Source organism: Microtus oregoni, unplaced genomic scaffold (assembly GCF_018167655.1).
Source record: "Microtus oregoni isolate MIOR12 unplaced genomic scaffold, Mior012 000014F_ref0000157, whole genome shotgun sequence".
NCBI lineage: Eukaryota > Metazoa > Chordata > Mammalia > Rodentia > Cricetidae > Microtus > Microtus oregoni.
In genome coordinates this window covers 39,881,905-39,903,564 of record NW_024543073.1, presented here as the reverse complement: position 1 = coordinate 39,903,564, position 21,660 = coordinate 39,881,905, and the positions used below count along the sequence as shown (strand labels likewise).

Genomic DNA, 21,660 nt, shown 5'->3' with positions numbered 1-21,660 from the left:
CTTAATCACACCCTCTTCAGTCCTTCTCATCTTCTCTTTCCCTGGCTTCTTCCTTTTCTCCAAAATGGACTAACAGATTCTTGAAGGATTTTTCTTCTTTTGATCTTGAATAATGTTCTCAGATATAATGAATGAAATTCTCAAAGAATTAATAAAATATACATTTAAAATATATATTCATTCCATTTTTTTATTAATAGGAATTAATTTGCTGATGAAACAGAAATAGCAGCAGAAGTAAGCAAGTACTTAGATTCTAGGTTTATTTCACATTTGTGCCCTGGATAACCTACTGGTCAGAACATTTCTTTGTGAGTCTCTTTTCCTATCTACATAAGTGATTTTGATAGGAGGATGTACCCTAGCTCACTTCTAGACCTTGCACAGTGGTCTTGCTGTCTTTAGTCTGTTCATATGTCCAGTTGTTTTCAGTGGTTATTTACATTACTTGTTTGTTTGCTCTCATTTTCACAGCTGGCATTGCTTTCTATATTTAGTTTCAGTGTTCTATATGAGTATGCCAATAAATAATGACTATACTACATATAATTACTTTTATGGGTGTGCTATGTGTTTGTACAAAACAGTGGGAAAGTTTCAAGCAGAAAACAGGTTTTGCAAATCTCTTTAGTGTTAATCATTTGACCCAGTGTTTGGCACATGGGAAGGACTTGGATGCCTTTGATCTGTTTGGCGAATTATGGCTCCTTGGCTGACTCCTTGATATTTGTTCATATAACTTTGTTCAGTGACTTGTCCCATGTGATGCCAGCTAGAAACACCATTGATATTTGTACCTGTGTCTCTGATTCCTCATTGTCTTTCCTGATTTGCCTTTGCCAGTTTCTAGAACATACCAGGGTAAAATTATAGATTTGAAAAGTGAATGCTGCAAAAGAAACATTTTACCTTATCCTGCTCTTTTCAAGTGACCAGGGGATTGAAACAACATCTAGAGGAAAACAGATTTATTAAAAAGCAAATCATGTATTGATTCTTAAAGCCAGACAGCAAGATTATGAATTGAGTAATAAGAGTGAAGAGTGTTTAACTGGAATTCTCTGATGGAAACAGCTTTGTGTCTTATCAAAGCTCTTGGGTTCTCCTAAAAGCCCTACAACCAATGAACTAGCAATTATTAAAAATTCTTTGGACTGTGCCTCATCTATCTGTGTCATGAGTGAGATATCACTGAACAATTTTATCTTTTTTATAGAAACCAGGGTCATTGAAGCTTCATCTCTGATTTTGAAAGTAGTAGGAGAGTTTGGCAGCTAGGTCTTGCTTAGAGGTGAGAAAAGTCTGGAATTGCTCTAGGTCCTGAGTGGGTCTGCAGAGGAGTAGTTTATATCTCTGGATAAATTCTGCCAGGGAAAACAGGTCCTCTGATTGAGGTGCTGGAGATGAGTTCTTTGAGCTCCCTGTTGAATTTGGAGGGCAAAGCCTAAAGAAGATGAGTACCTAGCTAGGTTATAGAGTGATTTGGTGCTGAGTGCTCCAGAAGACTGTGTTTCTTCATTGTTTGGAATATTAGAGGGAATTTGAATAACCTTTCTGACCCTCCTGTCTACTTTCCAGCTGTCCATGTCAGTTGTGCCCTGTATCAGATGACCCCATGGAATTTAAATCTTCATCTGCCTCTTTTTCTACTTCTAGCACCCCCTTCCTTCTGTACTCTTTCCCATTGTGGTTTTCTTTTGTGTTATTTGCATGATGGTGCCAATAAAGGTCCCCCCTCCATATGACTAAGAATGGTATTTTATTCAGAAATAGGACTGTATTTATTGGATTTAGTAATTCATATTATTTTTGATTTGTAATTGAATACAATCTTCTTATTGTATATGTGAAGATATAATTATTTAAGATCAGGTAGTACTGGATTAGACTGGACTTTTGGCTTTGTGTGAAAGTGATACAGACATATACACAACGTGAATGCCAAGAAACTACTAGCAACTGGAGAGAGGCCTGGAGCGGGGCTTCCCCTAGCACGTGCAGAGGGGAATGCCTTATTTACACCATGATCTTGAACTTCTGTTTGTTCAAGCTCCTCACTTTGTGGCACTTTTTAATAGCAATGCTGACAAACTAATACAACAATCCCCCAAGTGTTTTGTGTTACAGATTCTCAGATGGAGGGTTGTGACTCCATATGTGATGCAATGTGGAGGTTATGAAAAAATTGGAAATAGCAAAGTTTCTAAATGCTGAACAAACAAAAATGAATTAGGTTGTGTGACATACGTGAGGTATTTGTCAGTGTCCTTCCATGTCATGCTGCATGATTTCAGTGCAGACTCTGAACACAACATGGAGTTTATACTGAGTATGCTGTTACATCGTGTGGCACTAGTGGATGCTGCCTGAAACACCACAGCACAGATTGACTGTAGACTGTTGTCTGCTATAAATTAGTGCTTTATTGTACACAATTTTTCTGTTAAAAACACATGCAGACATAGAAACACAATGGGCTACTAATAGAAAACAAAGACTTGGGGTCTAGGGAGACAGCTCAGTTGGTCAAATCCATGCTGTGCAAGTATGAGGACGTGAGTTTAACACCCAGAATCTATGGGAAAATGCTGGTGTGGTCACATATGTCTATAATCTTCACACTGAGGAGAAACAGATAGCAGTTCTCTAGGGCCTGGCCTACTCAGTGAGTTCCAGGCTACTGATAAACCCTGTCTGAATAGTCAACGTGGACAGCTTCTGAGAAAGTTTTTTGAGGTTAACCTCTGGCTTCTGCAGATATGCACACACAAGTGTCCCAGAACACCTACACACAACAGATACATACACAGAAACAGAAAAAAAAACCCCCAAAAAGGAAACAGGGACTTTAATATGTTCCTACTTTTATTTTCTCTGTATGTAAATATCAAATTATTTTATCTTTACATTACACTATATTATATTAGAATGTTTGATTTTTAAAATGGCTTTTTGAATTACAGATTGGAGTTTCATTAAAAGTTATTTAAGTGGGGCGGAGAGAGATGGCTCAGCAGTTAAGAACATTTGCTTCTCTTGAAGTGTTCTCAGGTTCAGTTCCTGAAGAAGAATGCTTAAAAGAAATCCCACAGTAGCTCAGAACTGAAAATAATAGAGGGTTATTTATTTAAGTATAGACTCACAAATCACAATCCTCTGCTGTAATGGAGACCAGCAAAGAGAGTGGATGTGTGATTTACGTCGGCATAAATAGTATAAGAGGCCACGTCCAAGTGGATGGGTAATTTAAGAGCTACTGGTGGTAGAAATTCCTACAGCACCTCCCCCTTTTGTTTAAATAAGAGAGTTCTAAACATAATACAAAATTATATACAATAAGAACAAATATAGCAAGGAAGAAACATGTGATAAATGCTTCAATAATTATCCTATCCTAATGAGTTTAAGTTGGCCAAGTCATGAGGAAAGTAACTACAATTATGTAGTCTTCAACCCCACTGAAGATCCGCGAAGGGAAATAATATTACTTGAGTAGGCAGGAAGTGCAATCAAGCAACTTCCAAAAATGTGCAACAAATGACAGAAACAGCTGGCTACCTGGGCAATCACCTAAAGTCTCATTTGCAATATTGGAAGAACCAACTTTGGCTAAGGCCTAGAATAACTGACAGACCATTTTCAGAGGGAAGAAATTTTTCAAAACTGTCTTACCCTGTCTTGGCAAGAGTTGACAGTCTTTTTTGTTATATTCTGCTTGTCCTGTCCAGACATCGTGCATTTTTGTCAGTGGTTGATGCATGGGCAGTTCCTTGCCCAAAGGCCAGTGTTGCCAAGACTCCAAGTGGAGTGTCTTTGGTGTTCAACCTTCTTTCTGGCATAGATTGGTGCTGCCAGGAGCAGTAGTGTCTCAAGTCAACAGAACTATAAGTTATTTAAATTCTATATTCTTCAGGTCTTTGAAGTGGTTGAAGATTATCTGTCTATGCAGAATACAATCTCTATGTATTTAAAGAACCTGATTAGTTCTTCAGTCTAACTATAAGTATGACAAACATAGATGACTATTGATCTATAATTCTTAATACCTATATAACTTAAAGACTAAGACTTCATATTAGAATATTATACAATAAACAACTGTGCAACGAATGAGGACAATGGCCTCAAAATATAAACAATGTATAAGTATCTTGATTAGAGGTAGAAATATACATCCATATAATAAATATATCCTAAAATTGTATCAATATATAAAAATGTTTTAAGCAGGGGTAAAAGCATGCATGCATACAATATGACAATAACTTTGCCTAGATATACAATATTATAGATGAAAATAGAAACATTCAATATAGTTTAAGTTTGTACCAATATACATGAATTGTATAGCTCACAAGTATTCACTCTTATTTATTATCCCATCCAATTCCCCGCTTTTTTCAAAGAGATTTCTGAGCCTATATAGCTTTCTCCCAACCCCCAACCCTATACCAATTATAATCAACCCCTAAATGATGTTCCTAACCATGGGGACAAACTTTGTTGGGAGAGGGCACGTCTTCTAGAATTACTTCCAGCTATAATGGGGGTGATATTCTTTCTATAGGATCCTGTCAAAGTAAAATGATGGTTAAGTTCCAAGATTACTGTCTGGTATAATTAATTGCATAGTCTCTGAGTATGCAGTAGAGTTTTTCTGAGGTTTCTATTTGAGTTCTGGCCAGAACATTGTAAAACATTGCACCATTTTAGCTAACCAAGTTGGAACTATCTTGAGCAGCTGGTACCCAAAACAGCTTTTATAGTAGCACTATCAGCATAATGATGCCTTATCAACCAGGTGGAGTTGTTGTTATGGGGCCCCATCTTCGTCCTGGACTCTTCAAAGATTACTGGAGGAAAATTCATTGCTTATTGGGGTAAAATTAAACATTATTTATATAGCTATATACAGATATATAAATTCAATGAACAGTATGATAGAGACAAAATAGGTATGAAGAAAAATAAAATTTTGATGTGGGAGTCCCCTCTGTGTGCTGTGATTACCATTAATGAATAAAGAAACTACCTTGGCCTGTTGATAGGGCAGAACTTAGGTAGGTGGAGAAGACAGAATTGAATTCTGGGAGGAAGAAGGCAGAGTCAGAGAGATGCCATGGAGCCGCTGCCACTGGAGAAAGATGTTCTGAAACATTGCTGGTAGGCCAAGACCTCGTGGTGATAAACAGATTAATATAAATGGGTTAATTAAGATGTAAGAGTTAGCCAATAAGAAGCTAAAGCTAATGGGCCAAGCAGTGATTTAATTAATACAGTTTCTGTGTGGTTATTTTGGGGCTAAGATAGCTGGGTGGCCAGGAAGAATATGCAGATCCTCCTTCAACATTTTTTCCAAATTCTTTCTTCTTTCTGTCCCATACCAGACAGCTCTTGACATGAGACAGAAACTCTGAAGTTTTCTTTTAACAATGTTTGGATTTAGAGAAGGATAGAACCATTGTCCAACTCCAAATCCAGTTCTATATATTCATATATGTGTATGTATGTATGTATATATATATATATATATATATATTTAAATATATATGTTTTGGTCACCTGTCCTTGTAAGTCATATTCCTTTTTTTTTGATGATCCCTGTTTGATAGTTATTTTTCCTTCTGACAGCATCCAAATATCCAGGATCTCTTGAATTTTTAAGATGAATATTTTTCTGCAGAGATAAGAACAGAACCCTGCCCCAACCCTTATGAGGTTTTCTAACCACCTGTATGGTTGTCACCATTGTGTATGAGCTCTCATTTCTCTTTCTCAAGAGGTTTCTCCTTTTGAAAGTGAATCTTCGCTAATTTCAATTGTATCCATAGTTTTTCTTCTCCTGTGCAAACAAGAGCAAAACCCTTTCCTCAACATAGCAAATCTCTTGGTTTCTATTGTGAGGTCACCACATCCCTGAAATAAACCATCTGATTTAATTCTGAATAATTTTCTATTATCCAATGTCTCTCGGCTTCTGTTATCCCTTTCTCATTAGTGTTAAGACAATTCAAGGTTAATAAAGCATTATGTAATCTATTTCTAGAGATATTATCCATCCCTTTCTATTTGTTTAACATATCCTTTATAGTTCAATTTGATCTTTCTATAATTGCCTGACCTGCAGGATTGTGTGGTATACTTGTAATATGCTTAATATTATAATAAGTAAAAAAAACTTTCGTTTTGCTAGAGACATATGCTGGACCATTATCTGTCTTTATTTGTGCAGGTATTCCCATGATGGGCATAACTTCTAATAAATATATGATTACTGAGTTAGCATTTTCTGAACTTTAAGCAGTTGCCCACCAAAAACCTGAGTAAGTGTCAATGGTGTGGTGTACATATTTTAATTTTCCAAATTCTGCAAAGTGGAACACATTCATCTGCCAGATTTCATTCCTTTGAGTATTCTTTGCGTTAGTCCCTGCAGGTAGCAGTGTTTGGTTATAGAAAGAGCAAGTAGACACCTCATTATAATCTCCTTAGCTTGTTGCCATGCAATAAAAACTCTTTCTTTAAACTTTTGCTATTGACATGATTTTTTTATGAAATTCTGAGGCCTGCAATATGCTTCCAATCAATAGTTGATCAATTTCTGCATTACCTTGTCCTAGAGGACCTGGCAGACCTGCATGGGATCAGCTGTGTGCCATCTATTTAGGAAAAAGCTCATTCCTGATTATGTCTTGCACCTGGATAAATAAGAAGTGAATTCTATATTATCTGTTATAAATTCAGCAGTTTAAATATTCAAGACAGCATATTGTGCGTATTGTGAATCAGTAATGATATTAAGAGGCTCTTTAAAATTACTTTGCACCATGAGAATAGCTATAATTCTAACTTCTGGACAGAATTATAAGTGCTTTGTTTCACCTTATTTAATTCTTCTTATTTGTAACCTGCCTTCCCTGATTTATTTGCATTAGTATAAAATGTACAGGCTCCAGTGATTGGAGCATTAAGTACAGTTTGTGGAAGAATCCAAGAAGTTCTCTTTTTAAGGTTAAATCTATCACTTTTGGAATAGTTGCTATTTATTTCTCCACACAAATTAGCCACAAACTCTTTGCCATGGTTCATTGTCTTCCCGTAACTTTTTTTTATTTCATCAGGAGTGAAAGGCACTATAATCTCTGCTGGGTCTTTACCTGCTAATTGACAAAGTCTCAATTTACCTTATATAAGTAATTCAGAGACTTTGTCTATATAAGTTTTTAATTTTTTATTTGGTTTATGGGGTTTTAAAGATCTAAGATAATATCATTGTCTGCATTAAAATTCACATAGGAGAAATTCTGGAAGGCAATATGACTAGAATACAATTAAGATTTGGATTCACCCCATCCACATGTGCTTCCTGTAATTTCTCTTCAACAATTGTCAATTCCTTTTCTGCTTCAGCTGTTAATTCTCTGGGACTATTCAAGACTTTATCACCACCTAAGGTTTTGTTTAAATGAATTATTAGATCAGGTGTTATCCCAAGAGCCGGTTGTAGACTGGAAATGTTTCCTAACAATTGTTGAAAGTAATTAAGAGTCTGCAATCAGTCTCTCCTAATTTGTGCATTTTGTGTTCTAATTTATGTAAACCTATTTTATAACCTAGGTAACTGACAGAATCTCCTCTCTGTATTTTTTCAGGAGCAATTTGTTAGCCCCATTTAGGCAAAACTTTCTTTACTGCTTCAAACATTCTTTCTAAAGTATCAGTGTTTGAATCAGATAGCAAAATGCCATCCCTGTAATGGTAAATTATAGACTTAGGAAATTGCTTATGTATTATTTCCAAAAGTTGACTTATAAAGTATTTGCACAGAGTAGGGCTATTGAGCATTTCCTGTGGGAGGATAGTTCATTGATATCTCCTAGTAGGCTGAGAATGATTGTAAGTAGGCACTGTGAAGGCAATTTTTTCTCTATCCTTTTCTTGGAAAAGTATAGTGAAAAGGACAGTCTTTCAAGTCAATAACTATAAGAGCTCATTTTTTTGGTAATAGAGAAGGCAGAGGAATTCCAGATTGTAGAGCACCCATAGGCTGAATTACCTTGTTGACAGCTTTTAGATCTGTCACCATTCTCCATTTACCAGATTTCTTTTTAACAGTAAATACAGGAGAATTCTAACGGCTGGTTGTTTCTTCAATATGGTGAACATCTAGTTGCTCTTGTATTAGCTAATCTAAAGCCTGCAGCTTTTCTTCAGCTGGAAGACATTGTTTAACCCTTATTGATTTTTCAGTTAACCACTTTAAAGATAGGGCTTTTGGTTCCTCTAAAAATTTGGTAGTTGCTTTGTGTTCTTGTATGGCCTGAATGGCTGGTGACATTTGTATAGTACCTTATAATATCTTTCTCAGAATTATGAGTTCCTGGGACTACAGGAATGATAATGTGGGTATTCCATTGTTGCAATCGGTCAGACCCCATAAATTTACTTCAATATTAGTGACATATGGCCTCAGCTTCCCTCTCTGACCTTCTGGCTTTATGAAGTCAACCCGTCTTGTGCTTTGTTTAGCTTCAGGATTCCAATTTCTGGTAATTGAATATTCTCTTCTTGAAGAGGCCAATTTGGATGCCAGGATTCTGGAGTAAGGATACTCATATCTGCACCTTTGTTTATCAAACTAGCAATTACAATACCATTTATTTGCACTCTCAACTTTGGTCTTTGATTATTTATAGAAGTCTGTCAGAATATATGTCTCCCATTTCCTAACAGAATTTTTGATTGATCCTCCATGTTTTTTTTCCACCATCCAGAGCAGTATGGTCTTTTATAGAGGGCTCTGGATTTTTAAATTTCCTGGTGACACATGTCCTCCACAGTGACTGGCGATAACTGGGCCACTTTTGTCTTGGGGGCCTGCAAGAGGCCCCTCAAAGAGTTTCCCAATGGTATTGGGTTACCTTGTCTGTCTTTTGTTGATCTGCATTCATTGATCCAATGTTGGTCTTTGCCACACCTTCTACATATACCTGAAGGCTGAGTCCTCCTATTTTTGCCATTCCTTGGAAATCCTTGTCTACAATCCCTTCTCAGATGTCCTATTCTCCCACAATTAAAGCATTTGGCATTTTCTTATCTCCTCATTTTTTTTTTTTTTTTAGAAATTGCATCTCCTACCCAAGATTCAGTATTATTGTTAAATGTCTCAATGTTCATTGTATTCAGGATTCATTCATCTATAAGTGCTGATCTAACCTTTAAAGGCCCAAGTATCTTTTTGCATTCTAAGTTTGTATTTTGAAAAGTTAGAGATTCAAGAAGTACTCATTTAGCATCTAAAGGTTTGTTAGTCCTGTTTGTACAGCATTAGTTAATCTTTGTAAAATGTCACTAATGGGTTCTCTCTGGCCCTGTTTAACCTTGCTATATGATTCATTTAGTTTTCCTAGTTCTTGAATCCTGTCCCAAGTATTTAAGGCTGCTTTGTCATATAAGGAGAAGATTTGTTAATCCTAAAGAGCTTGAACCTAGGGTCAGCATAAGTGCCCTCATCAAGAATTTGATATTGGCATTTCTCAAGCCCTTCTGACTTTCCCTGTTGTTCTAAATTTTTGCCTCTTCCCTGAAATAACGTTTGAATATCAGCTGCTGAAAATAACTGAATCTATTCATTTGGTGTTGTCTTAATGCCAGAAGTCCATGTCTTTATCATCTTCCTAAAAAATGTATAATACATGTGATAATTAGGCTTGCTCAATTTCTTTTCTTTTCTTTTTTTTTGGGGGGGGGTTCGAGACAGGGTTTTTTTTTTAGATCATTCCTTCCTTCCTATGGATATCCATCTATCTTCTTTGTATCCTTTTGGACCTTTAGAACTTCATGCTTTGTCAGAGTAGATTACAGGGTAGGAAGCTAAAACCGTGGGTAAGCCATGTATGACAGCTACTAGCAGATGTTGAATCCTGTCCTTGTGCCCTCTTTCCCTGTTCATCAGCTCCAATAATTTCCTCAATCTTTTCAAATCTGTTTACTATTGTGTTTTGTTAAGCCTGAATCTCCTGGCCTGTATATATTTCTAGTGACTTCATTGAGGCACTTAGTCTGTAGTCCTCATTCTGCACATGTGATTCTAAGGTCTGAAGTTTCTCCTTTTAAGATAACACCTCATGTTTGGACATTATTTGGATAATGTGCAGATTGCCATTCTGGAAATATACTCTATCTGCTAACCTATCATAAGTTTTTTAAAAAATTTGATTATCAAATTTAACAGTATGAATTATTTCAGAAGATTTATTAGTACCCTTATACATGGATTCAATTTTGTCTGTGAAATTAATGTCACCCTTTTCAATAGTATTAATTTTTTCAGGTGACTTTTGATTTTCGATGATATTAATTCTGTCAACTAGCTGTTCATTATTAAAGATTGTATCATTTCTAAAAGTGCCACATTCTTATGGATATAATATGAAAAAAATGAGTCCCAATATCCAATAAATGGATGTATCACCATAACCATATAAGCCTTGCAGAATACAATCCATGATATTAGCAAAAATGTTACTAATATTTCAATGTTGATGTAGTCTGCAATATTGATGTATTAATTACATGTTATGAGAGCTGGTAAATTCTTTTAGGTGTAGTAATCTCTATTGTCCAGCAGGTGTCGTGGTTGCAGCTTCGCAACTATGAGGGATGCAACCAGTGGCGATAGGAATGGTCCTGAGCCACTTTAGTTTCCTGCCTTGATACTGGTTAAATACTGAGAAATACGCTTTTCTTGACAAATTTCCAGCAACTAAATCAATTCCATACACAGAGCAAGAAGCCCAGAACTCATGGACGGAGAGCATAAACTGGAAGCTGTACCAGAGACGCCACGTGGCAAGGATCGTGGCAGTAGGGGAGGGGATGTTTGCTAGCTTGGGAAATTTTCAAGTCACTGCAGGTAGTTAACTCCGCTGTGGTGGGGGCTTTACAAAAAACCACTTAGGTAAAAGCAAGCCAAGTGGGAAGGGTTGGGAGACATTTTTGGCTGTGGACCAGTTAGGCCCTCAGGCCATACACCTGGTAGGTGTGGAGTCTCAGTGCATGTGGGGACCAGATGAAGAAAGATGCTTAAAAAAAAATTCCACACTAGCTCAGAATTGAGAAGAATACAGCATTATTTATTTAGGGGTAGACTCATAAGTCACAATCCTCTGCTGGGCCAGAGAATAGCAACTGAATCCCACAGCCAGAAAAGAGAGTGGGCGCACGCTTTACATCAGCATAAGTAGTATATGAGGCCTCACCTAAGTGGGCAGGTAACCCAAAGGCTACTAGCAATAGGAATTCCTACAGCAATTTCCCAGCACCCCCACACAGAACTCAGATCCTTTGTAATTCCAGTTCCAGAAGATCCTACACACTATTATAACCTCTGCAGGTACTGTACCCACACCATACACATGTATACCTGCAGGGAAAACAACTGTATACGTAAAAAGGTCATTTAAGGAATTTTGATTTGAGAGTATCATGGTTTACATGACTGATGCTTTGAGACCTTTTCCCCAGCTGGTGGTACTCCTTTAGAAGGCTATGTAATCTGTAGGAGATCAGGGTTGGCTGACTAAAGGAGTTCAGGAGAAGCCAGCCTTGGAAGATGATGCCTGATGCCAGCTTCCGGCTCCTAGGTGCTTTCTGGGAAGAGCCTTTGTTTGATACCCATAATGTTGTAAATTTTTTTCATGTCTGTGTTGGGTTCTACCATTTCAATCTCTGAGCCTAAATAATTTTTTCTTCTGTTGTTTTTGTTACAGTGACACAGAAGTAACAAATATGTCATTGTTACTCAAGGGTCTGGAGAACTAAATTTAGTTTCTTCACTTTGCATCCAGAGTTCCAGTGTTTTCCCCCTATCTGTCATGTTTGTTTTCTGAAGATCCTCTTTGCCCTTTGTCTGGGACAGAGTGGCCCTATCCTGTCCTCAGATCCCAGACATTTCCTTGTACCTTTCCTAGTAGTTTTCTTTACCATAAGGACTCTCTCAGTCAAACACCAGGAAGTCCTTCAGGAATACTGAAGTGTCTCTAGTGGCAACCCGTGTTCAAAGCTTTGAGGTGTTGCTTAGGAAGAATGAAAATGTGAAGCATGCATGTTTAAATCACATCTTTTCAGAATGGAAAAAAAAAATCACAAGAATCAAGATCAAAACACTTCAAAGGTTGGTTTCCTGGGTCTGTGAATGTGAGTAAGGACTGATAAACATGGACATGGAGAAAAACCCAAAGCTCCACTTTCTTGAAGTTGCAGTGTGATGTTTGGATAAGGGTTTCTGTTTAGAGGGTCTAATTACATTAAGGTTTTTTGGTGGTGGACTTTTGAAAGATGTTAACATCATCAGAAATGGAATTTTCATTTCTTCTACATTCTTTCTATGCTTTGGGTCTCTCTAACCTGTGTTGTCACAGTAAGAATTCAATGTCAGGAATAATATTTTTACTTTCTGTCTCTGACAGCTATTAAGCTAGAGTTCCTGCCTCTATGAAACAAAACCCAGACTGTACAAAGTGAGAAAGTTATGGAAATTGATTGGCTGCCAATAGATGTATATTTTACCTCCCTACCCCTGGAGAGACCACTTTAGAGGAAAGACAACTCCAGGAAATTCACACAGCTTCCTGTACATGTGCTCATCTGCAGCATCCTTTGACTCTGCCTACAAGGGAAGGGTCTTCCTGAAGGAGTGACACCTTGGGCTAGGCCTGTCCATCTCAGCCCTGTCTCAATTTTTATGAAATCTTTCCTTATAGGTCTGTTTCATCGGTGCCTTGTAATATGTTTATCGGCATCTCTGATCTCCAATCATTAGGTTCTCTTTCCAGGTGTGACCATCAAAATTGTCTCTAGATCATGCCTGATGCCTTTCAAGGGGCGGAATCAGAATCACCTCCCAGTTATTTGGATGAAATAGAGCTTGGGGAAGCCTAGCAGGTAAAGCAGGCAGCAGATGGGAAGGCATGAAGAGGGAAGCAGTGCATCCTTCATATAACTCAGCATTAACCTCCTTGAATCTCAGTGCCATTCTGTGTAAGTAGTCTCATAGGTGGGCCATAATGCCTCTGTGAATCAGGGCCTTGAGAAACTGTCAATAGCTATCTATATATTATAGTTGCCCAGTGGTTTCTTTCCTAAGCTCAGAAATAGCTAATACTGCTTCTATTTATTCATCTAGATTACCACACAGCCTTCTGGGTCCTCTGCTTCAACATGATTCTGTGGTCTGTACTTATACTTACCTCCTGTAACATTCCAGTGTGAATGCTTAGGGCATCTTAAAAACTGTACTATGGAGCATTCTGACTGTGAACCTTGGCTACTGAACTATGGAAATGTGCCTTTGATGTAAGCGAAGAGCAGATGTAAAGAAATGGATGTAAAACAATGTGTAAAATGATTCATATTTATTTTATATTAAAATGCTTAATTTTGACTATACCTGGTGAGGTAAAACTAATACAATTACAGTTTTCTTCTTTTCATTTTTACCCCTAGGCTTTTAATGGGACTGTAGGAAAGAGAGTGGGTTTTACAAGAGAAGTTGTTCTCGGGAAGAATCATTTCCTGGTCTTAAGTATTGAGATGTAGTTGTCCTTGTTCCTAGTTTTCCATAGACTGTATATTCTGAGACACAAATACGGCCTTAGAGCATGAACAGTACTAAGTCCTACATTTATTATCCTTGTTACACATTTAACTATGATGATTTGTAATTTTTAAATGTATTTTAAAAGAATAACAATAATAACTGAGAATGATTAACATTTATAATAATCTATTATAATAAAAGTGTTGTGGGTATGGCCTCTCTCAGTTTTCCAGAATCTTTTGGTTCTGCATTCATCTGATGCATTCTTCTGATGTGAGATGATCAATCCTTATGTAATGAGATGAAGTGAGGTGGATGACAGCGTTGTCATCCATTTAAGGATTGTTTGAACCAAGCACTATGTCGCCAGAGAAATTGGGGTCCTGCCTTTGAATTTTTGTCTTCTTAATAAGAAAATTTAAAAATGGACTCAGTAGGAAGGTAGAGGACCATTTTATTAGAATTTGCAAGAAAACAACATGGCAGGCAAGCTGTAAATTTCAGCAGCTTGCAGTGTAGTAATATGAGCGGCGGGGCTGCATCCCCATTACCCCGGCCGCCTGCTAGCTTATGCCTCAAAATAATTACATGGACACTGTATTCTTTTTTTTAATGTTATTTATTTATTTATTATGTATACAATATTCTGTCTATGTGTATGCCTACAGGCAACACACAAATTGTATTCATTTAAACACTGCTTGGCCCATTAGCTCTAGCCCTTACTGGCTAATTCTGATATCCCGATCAACCCATCTCTAATAAACTGTGTAGCACCCGTCTTACCAGGAAAGATTCGGCATGTCTGACCTGGCGGCTTGCTTCATCGCGTGCGTCTGCCCTGGAGAGAGGAGCATGGCATCTCTGAGCTCACTTCCTCTTCTTCCCGGCATTCTCTTCTGTTTACTCCACCCACCTATGTTCTAACCTATCAGGGCAAGCAGTTTCTTTATTTAATTAACCAATGACCTTCCTCCATCATTGCAGGATGTGGTTATGGAGAGGAGGACGAGACGAGGTCATGTCTTTGGGGTTAAATAGAGGTCAGCATTGCAGCTGCATGATGAAAGGCAGGCAGCTTCACAGAGAGGGTGGAAAAGCCCAAATCGTTAGGGAAAACATGTTTAGTAAAGAGATACAAAAAAGGAAAATAAAAAGGAAAGGAGATTTTTCAGAGTTATAGTTCAGAAAGCAGGTTAACTTAACAGAGCTAGATGCCTGCACCAAGGCTAGGATTTCTGGGAAGGAAAATCACATTCTCATTAAGGGGTGGTTATTCCTCTCATCTCCTTAGTATCCTAGTCTTTCTGAGGAATAATCCCTTGGCTCGATGATTATCAGACACATCTGGATTAACTTCTTTTTTTTAATTTTTTATTTATTTTATTTATTTATTAAAGATTTCTGTCTCTTCCCCGCCACCGCCTCCCATTTTCCTCCCCCTTTCCCAATCAAGTCCCCCTCCCTCGTCAGCCCAAAGAGCAATCAGGGTTCCCTGCCCTGTGGGAAGTCCAAGGACCACCCACCTCCATCCAGGTCTAGTAAGGTGAGCATCCAAACTGCCTAGGCTCCCACAAAGCCAGTACGTGCAGTAGGATCAAAAACCCATTGCCATTGTTCTTGAGTTCTCAGTAGTCTTCATTGTCCACTATGTTCAGCAAGTCCGGTTTTATCCCAGGCTTTTTCAGACCCAGGCCAGCTGGCCTTGGTGAGTTCCCGATCGAACATCCCCATTGTCTCAGTGTGTGGGTGCACAACACATGGGCACAGGAGACCACTTCCTATGTATAACCCCGGCAGCACAAACATTAAGGGCCTCATTGAATAAATGGGACCTCCTGAGACTAAGAAGCTTCTGTAAAGCAAAGGACACTGGATTAACTTCTAAAGAATATTTATTTCAAAACCTTTTATTTTGTATTTGTGCATGTGCACTAGCACATATGCATATGTTTGTGCAGGTGTGTGTGTGTGTGTGTGTGTGTGTGTGTGTGTGCATATGCATTTGAGTGTAAGTCCCCATGGAATCCACAAAAGGTTTGTTGGATTTCCTGGAGCTCAAGTTATAGCTGGATGTTTGATGTTTGTACTGAATATGGATGCTTATTACTGAACATAGGTTCTCTGTAAGTGCAGTACACAACAGTTTAGCCATTTCTCTAGCTTCTATCTGGACTGACAACTCTAGGGAGTACATTGGTAGTGCATATTATGCTAATATTGGGGCAGATCTGAAAGTCATGGCTAAAACCAGAGGTAGATTGTATTCTTGGAATAGCTCCTTTTAAAATATAACTTCTTAATGAGCCTGAATAGAGTCTTGATATTCCCAGTGGCCTTCAATAATAATGGTTCTGTTATCAGATCAAAATTGGAGACGCAAACATTATTTAGGAGATGGGTTGACATTGGGAAATAGACACAGTCCATTTCTGCCATGAATATCTAGATATCCAATTCCAAAGCTGTTCATCAGGAAGAATTAATGTCTGGTACAGAATTTCATTATTTTTGTCACAAGTTCGTTCTCCAAACAAGGATATTTCTGAGCCTGTTGCTTTGGGGTTTCCTGTCTAAGCTGCCTAACTAGTTTTCATCTCCTGCCCTCATTGCTAAGATTCTCTCTTAGTTGATCTCATAACCGAGACAAGTGTTAAGTGATTAGCAGAGACATTTGGTAGTTGACTAACAGGCAGGTAGCATATACTGCTTGGATATTCAGGATACTAGGGTCATTCATATACATCGTCACACAGATATATCACGTGATAAACTGATTTTTAGAATTTTCCATTTGATATTTTAAGCCACGGTTTAGTCACTTGTGGCAAGTATGTGGGCGTAAGTACTACTGTTTATGTTTTTTCACAGGGTCATCTCTTTTTAAACAATGAATATGGTTGGTTTAGAGGGAGCAGTAACATACTGAATGATGAGTTCAGAGTGTTTTCCATTTCCCTTCTGCAGATAAAAGAACATTCTTTTCATTTCTGTAATTCTCCCTTTACAAAGAAGTGGCCCGGAGGCAACTGCAGAGCACGCAGTGCATATTGTTAGCTTTCTCCTTCCTTCCTGATTCACAGATAGAAATCAAGAAGTCATTTGTGTCTTCCCTAGCCCTAGAATTTGATTGGACAAGTGTTTGGTAAATGCACTTTTTATTTTAATCAATTTTAATTTTAATCAATTTTATTCTTAATTTTATAGCTTCTTACATGGATCTTCCTTTGGTGTATTTTTTATCTTATTGTCTCTCTCTGGCTCCTTTCACCTGCATTTGATATAGCCATGGATTCTCACATCAAAGTGCTGAAGGCAGTTATGAAATGGATTTTCTAGGGTGACCAACAGGTAACAGTTGACAATTTAACCATGTTTCCAGATTCCTGTGTTTTGTGAATGACACATGTGGCTCTTACCACATGCAGATCACATTTTCTTTTCGTATGAAAGAGGCAGGATGAGTGGAATTCTCTGTTGACAGTAAATATGTCTGAGCCATAGAGCTGAAGGAAGTAGGTGAAAGGAAACTGAGTTGGAAGCTCTGGGTAGACCACTGCTGTTGATCTGTGACAGCACAGTGGTTCGGAAGCAAACAAAACAAAACAAAGCCTTATGCTTTTCTACAGCCAGAGAACTGGATTTCACAGCAGGATCAGGACAAATTGGGACGGTGGGAAATGACCCTGAATGACCTTTACAATACAAGGAACAGCTGGGTTTCAGTGTTTATTCTAGGCATACTGTACTGTGCTTTTAGTTTGAAGACTATCTTCAGCAGGAGATGCTATGGCTGTAATGTGCAGAACATGTACACATGATTCAAGACGCAGGCAGAGAAGGAGAGAAAATTACCAAAACAAACTTTGCCGCTGACCTGCCCTGCACCTGACTGTGTCTGCAGGATATATCATTGCTAGAGGACCTGTTTCAGGAACTGTGTGCAGATTTTGTTTCCTATATTACAAACCTGGCTGCCAGACCACTGTTTAAAAAAAAATACACATTTAAAGAATTCTAGACTAAGTACAGAATATGTACATTTTGTTATGTGTTCAGCAAGCATTAGACATTGCTGCCTGAGTCCACGAGTGTTGTACTGATGATAACTTTTATGTCAGTTTGACAGAAGATAAAATCATCTCAGGAGGAAACTACAATTGAGAAAATGCACTCATAGATTGTAGGTAAACCTGTATGGCATTTTCTTAGTATTTGAAGCCGGAGGGCTACAATGGCTTGGGCCACATCTTGGCTGGTGGTGCTGGGTTCTATAAGAAAGTAGGCTGATCAAACCATAACAGTTCTATAAGCAGCAGTCTTTCATGGCTTCTGCATCTGCTCCTGCCTACAGATTCCCAGCCCGTTTGAGTTCCTGTCCTTACTGTCTTCAATGATGAACAGCGTAAACAGAATAAACCCTTTCTTCTTCAACTTGCTTTTGTTTGTGGTGTTTCATCACAGCAAGAGAAACTCTAACTAGGACAAGTACACCAATGATGAAGCTGTTAGAATTTATGCTCAGGTGGAAATTAAAATTTACTGGGTATGATGGTTGATAGAAAAACAATTTTTCAGAGAATTTTGTCACTTTGGAATTTGATGAGAACTATGAAGGAAATGACCAGGGCATGGTGATAGACAAATTGGGGAGGGCTCCCTAGGTATAGAGTTATTAGCAAAGAGTTCTCTGATCTCAGCATCCAAGCTCTAGATTGCATGGACGGGAGCAAGACAGTGGAGCAGAGGTCACGATGATTCAGATTTGTGGCATCAAGAATAGAGTGGCGGAGTTGATGAGGTGAGGTCCAGAGGTGAAAAGGGCGACATGCTGAGCAGAAGAGAACAGAGATTTCAGAGGAGGTTAGAGAAGTTTTTAGATGATCATGGACATGGCCAAGCATTTGGGATTCATTTTAAGAGCTGTTGAGAAACACTGAATAATTTTAGATGAAATTTGAATTAGGTGACTGATACAATAGGACTAAGTATAAGATGGCAGTGACCATACCTCATGTGATGGTAGGAGAAAGTGGTAAAATCGGGATGTATTTGAAGCATGTGTTGAAAGTGAAAATGACAGGACTTAAGGATTATAGGGATTGGACAAGGTGAGAAAGATGAACATAGAATTAAGAGTGATCAAGTACCTAAGTAAATGGTGCTGACATTTGTGAGGAGGGAAAGGTCCAGGCAGCAGCAGGTGATGGGAAAGGAAGGTTTGGGTCCTAGACACAGGTGTATCTATTACTATATCTATGAATTTGAGGCTCAGTAGAGTGGCCAGGGCCAGAGAGACTGGTGTTCAGAAGTAGAAGGCAAAAGCCTCCAGATCAGCCTTTTCACAGAGGCACCAAGGACTCAAAAGTCATTATCAGATTCTAGAAAGGATGAAAAACACTCCAGGACAGCATCTGATGCAGGGATAGCATGGTATAAGAGACAGGCAAGACTTAGCCAGTCATTAGGACAGTGAACATTGGTACTGATTCTCTAATCATGACAGGTCCATATTCTTATGGTTTGGGGCCATTTTTTTCTTCTTAGATACTCTTTTATTTTTCTTTTTTTACTTTCAGAGATGTTACCATGTCTTCCTATTAAGTAATTCTATAAAGTCCACATATCTTGAACATACGATATGTCATTTCTTCCATGCTTCTTATGAAAAGCTGACCTCTAGTAGTGATGAGAGCTGACTGTCGTAGAGAATGAGTCCTTGTGATGGTCCAGGATCGTCGCTTGGAGGGGGTGCTTACAATTAGGGTACAACAAAAATCAACTTCCTGTATCTAGCCTGTAAATACTAACAGTGCTGAGGTATTTTGAATGACAAACAATATAATGTAACATTATAATAGATTTTAAAAATATTTTTAAATTATAAAAGCAATATGTGCTACTTTTATGACACTTGGAAAATACATAGTGATATATAGTGAAATTATCATGTCCTCTGCCCAGCAATTACTTTTACTATGAAAATTATTTTTTATGTGATCAAACATACATGTTTCATCATTTATTATGGATATTTTTATTATATATTTATTATACTCATAGAATATATTGTTGTACTTCAGAGGGCTGCCTGGTTATATAGATATTTGCCTTACTGTATCAAGTTTATTCCTTTGGAAGTATACTCATGATTGTGTTATCCTTGAAATTTGAATCAGGTTTTGTGATGTAAAATACCATAATTATCCGGGTCTTCTATTCGATTCCATAGGTCGACTTCTCTGTTTTTATGCCAATACCAAGCTGTTTACAATACTGTAGCTCTGCAATAGAGTTTGAAGTCAGGGATGGTAATGCCTCCAGACAATCCATTATTGTATAAGATTGTTTTGGCTATCCTGGGTTTTTTGTTTTTCCATATAAAGTTGATTATTGTTCTCTCAAGGTCTGTGAAGAATTTTGATGGGATTTTGATGGGGATTGCATTGAATCTATAGATTGCTTTTGGTAGAATTGCCATTTTTACTATGTTGATCCTCCAAGAGCATGGGAGATCCTTCCATTTTCTGGTGTCCTCTTCAATTTCTTTCTTCAAAGACTTAAAGTTCTTGTCAAATAGATCTTTCACTTCCTTGGTCAGAGTTACCCCAAGATATTTTATGCTATTTGTGGCTATTGTGAAAGATGATGCTTCTCTGATTTCCCTCTCTGCTTCCTTTTTCCTTTGTGTATAGGAGGGCAACTGACTTTTTTGAGTTGATCTTCTATCCTGCCACATTACTAAAGGTGTTTATCAGCTGTAGGAGTTCTTTGGTAGAGGTTTTGGGGTCGCTTGTGTACACTATCATATCATCTGCAAATAACGAAAGTTTAACTTCTTCCGTTCCAATTTGACTCCCCTTTATCTCCTTATGCTGTCTTATTGCTATTGCAAGAACTTCAAGCACTATATTGAAGAGGTATGGAGAGAGTGGACAGCCTTGTCGTGTTCCTGATTTTAGTGGAATGGCTTTGAGTTTCTCTCCATTTAATTTGCTGTATATAGCTTTTATTATATTTAGGTATGACCCTTGTATCCCTAATCTCTCCAAGACTTTTATCATAAATGGGTGTTGAATTTTGTCAAATGCTTTTTCAGCATCTAATGAAATGATCATACTTTTTTTTTTCAGTTTATTTATATGATGGATTGCATTGATAGATTTGCGTATGTTGAACCAGCCCTGCATCTCTGGGATGAAGCCTACTTGATGATAATGGATAATTTTTCCTTCATTGGGCCACCACTCACAGCTGTAAATTTTAATTCCCTTTCACAAATTGGAAGTTTAGCTAGGTAGGATCTTGCCCTGAGGTCACCACTCCCTTTATTACATTTAGCATCAGACTTTCTTAAAAACTTCTTTTCTGGTGTTTCTTTCTCAAACATTATGTATTTTTTTATTCTCTGCTTGCTTATTTTCATTATAGATTAGCATAAAACTGGCCACTAATAACCACAAAACAGTCAATACCAGGCAGTTTTGAAATCTTCTCTGCCAAAGCTATTAATCCCAAACTTTCAATTTAGCCTCAGGCACACTTTTGTTTGACAAGAACATAAAGCAGTCACATTCTTTGCTAGAATGTTACAAGAATGGGTCTCTGGGCCACAAACTAATACTAATATGCTCCTCTGAGAAACCCCTTGAGCTGAGCTCCCACAGTTCAAATCACCCTCAGCAGCACTATCTTTCATGCTTCCATTAGCATGGCCCATTAAGGCCAGCTTAAAGTTTTCCTAAACCAGTCCCAAAGTCCACATTCCTCTAAAATAAGCATGATCAGGCCTATCAAAACAATACTTCCAACCCTGTACCAACTTCTGTCTTAGTCAGTGTCCCATTGCTGTGAAGGGATGTCATGAGCACAGCAACTCTTGGAAAGTATTTAATTGGAGCTGGTTTTGTCTACCATCATCATTGTGAGAAGCATGACTGTACACAGGCAGTCAAGTTGCCAGAGTGGTAGCTGAGAGTTCTACATCTGGATCAGCAGTCAGCAGGAAGAGAGTGTCTCTCTCTCTCTCTCTCTCTCTCTCTCTCTCTCTCTCTCTCTCT

General features: G+C 38.0%; 1 protein-coding gene across 3 annotated transcripts in view; it reads left to right on the top strand.

Annotated features, from left to right (window-relative positions):
• Positions 1-21,660, top strand: part of Large1 (LARGE xylosyl- and glucuronyltransferase 1) — a 510,741-nt gene that overhangs the window by 132,454 nt on the left and 356,627 nt on the right. The gene's annotated exons all lie outside the window — the stretch shown is intronic.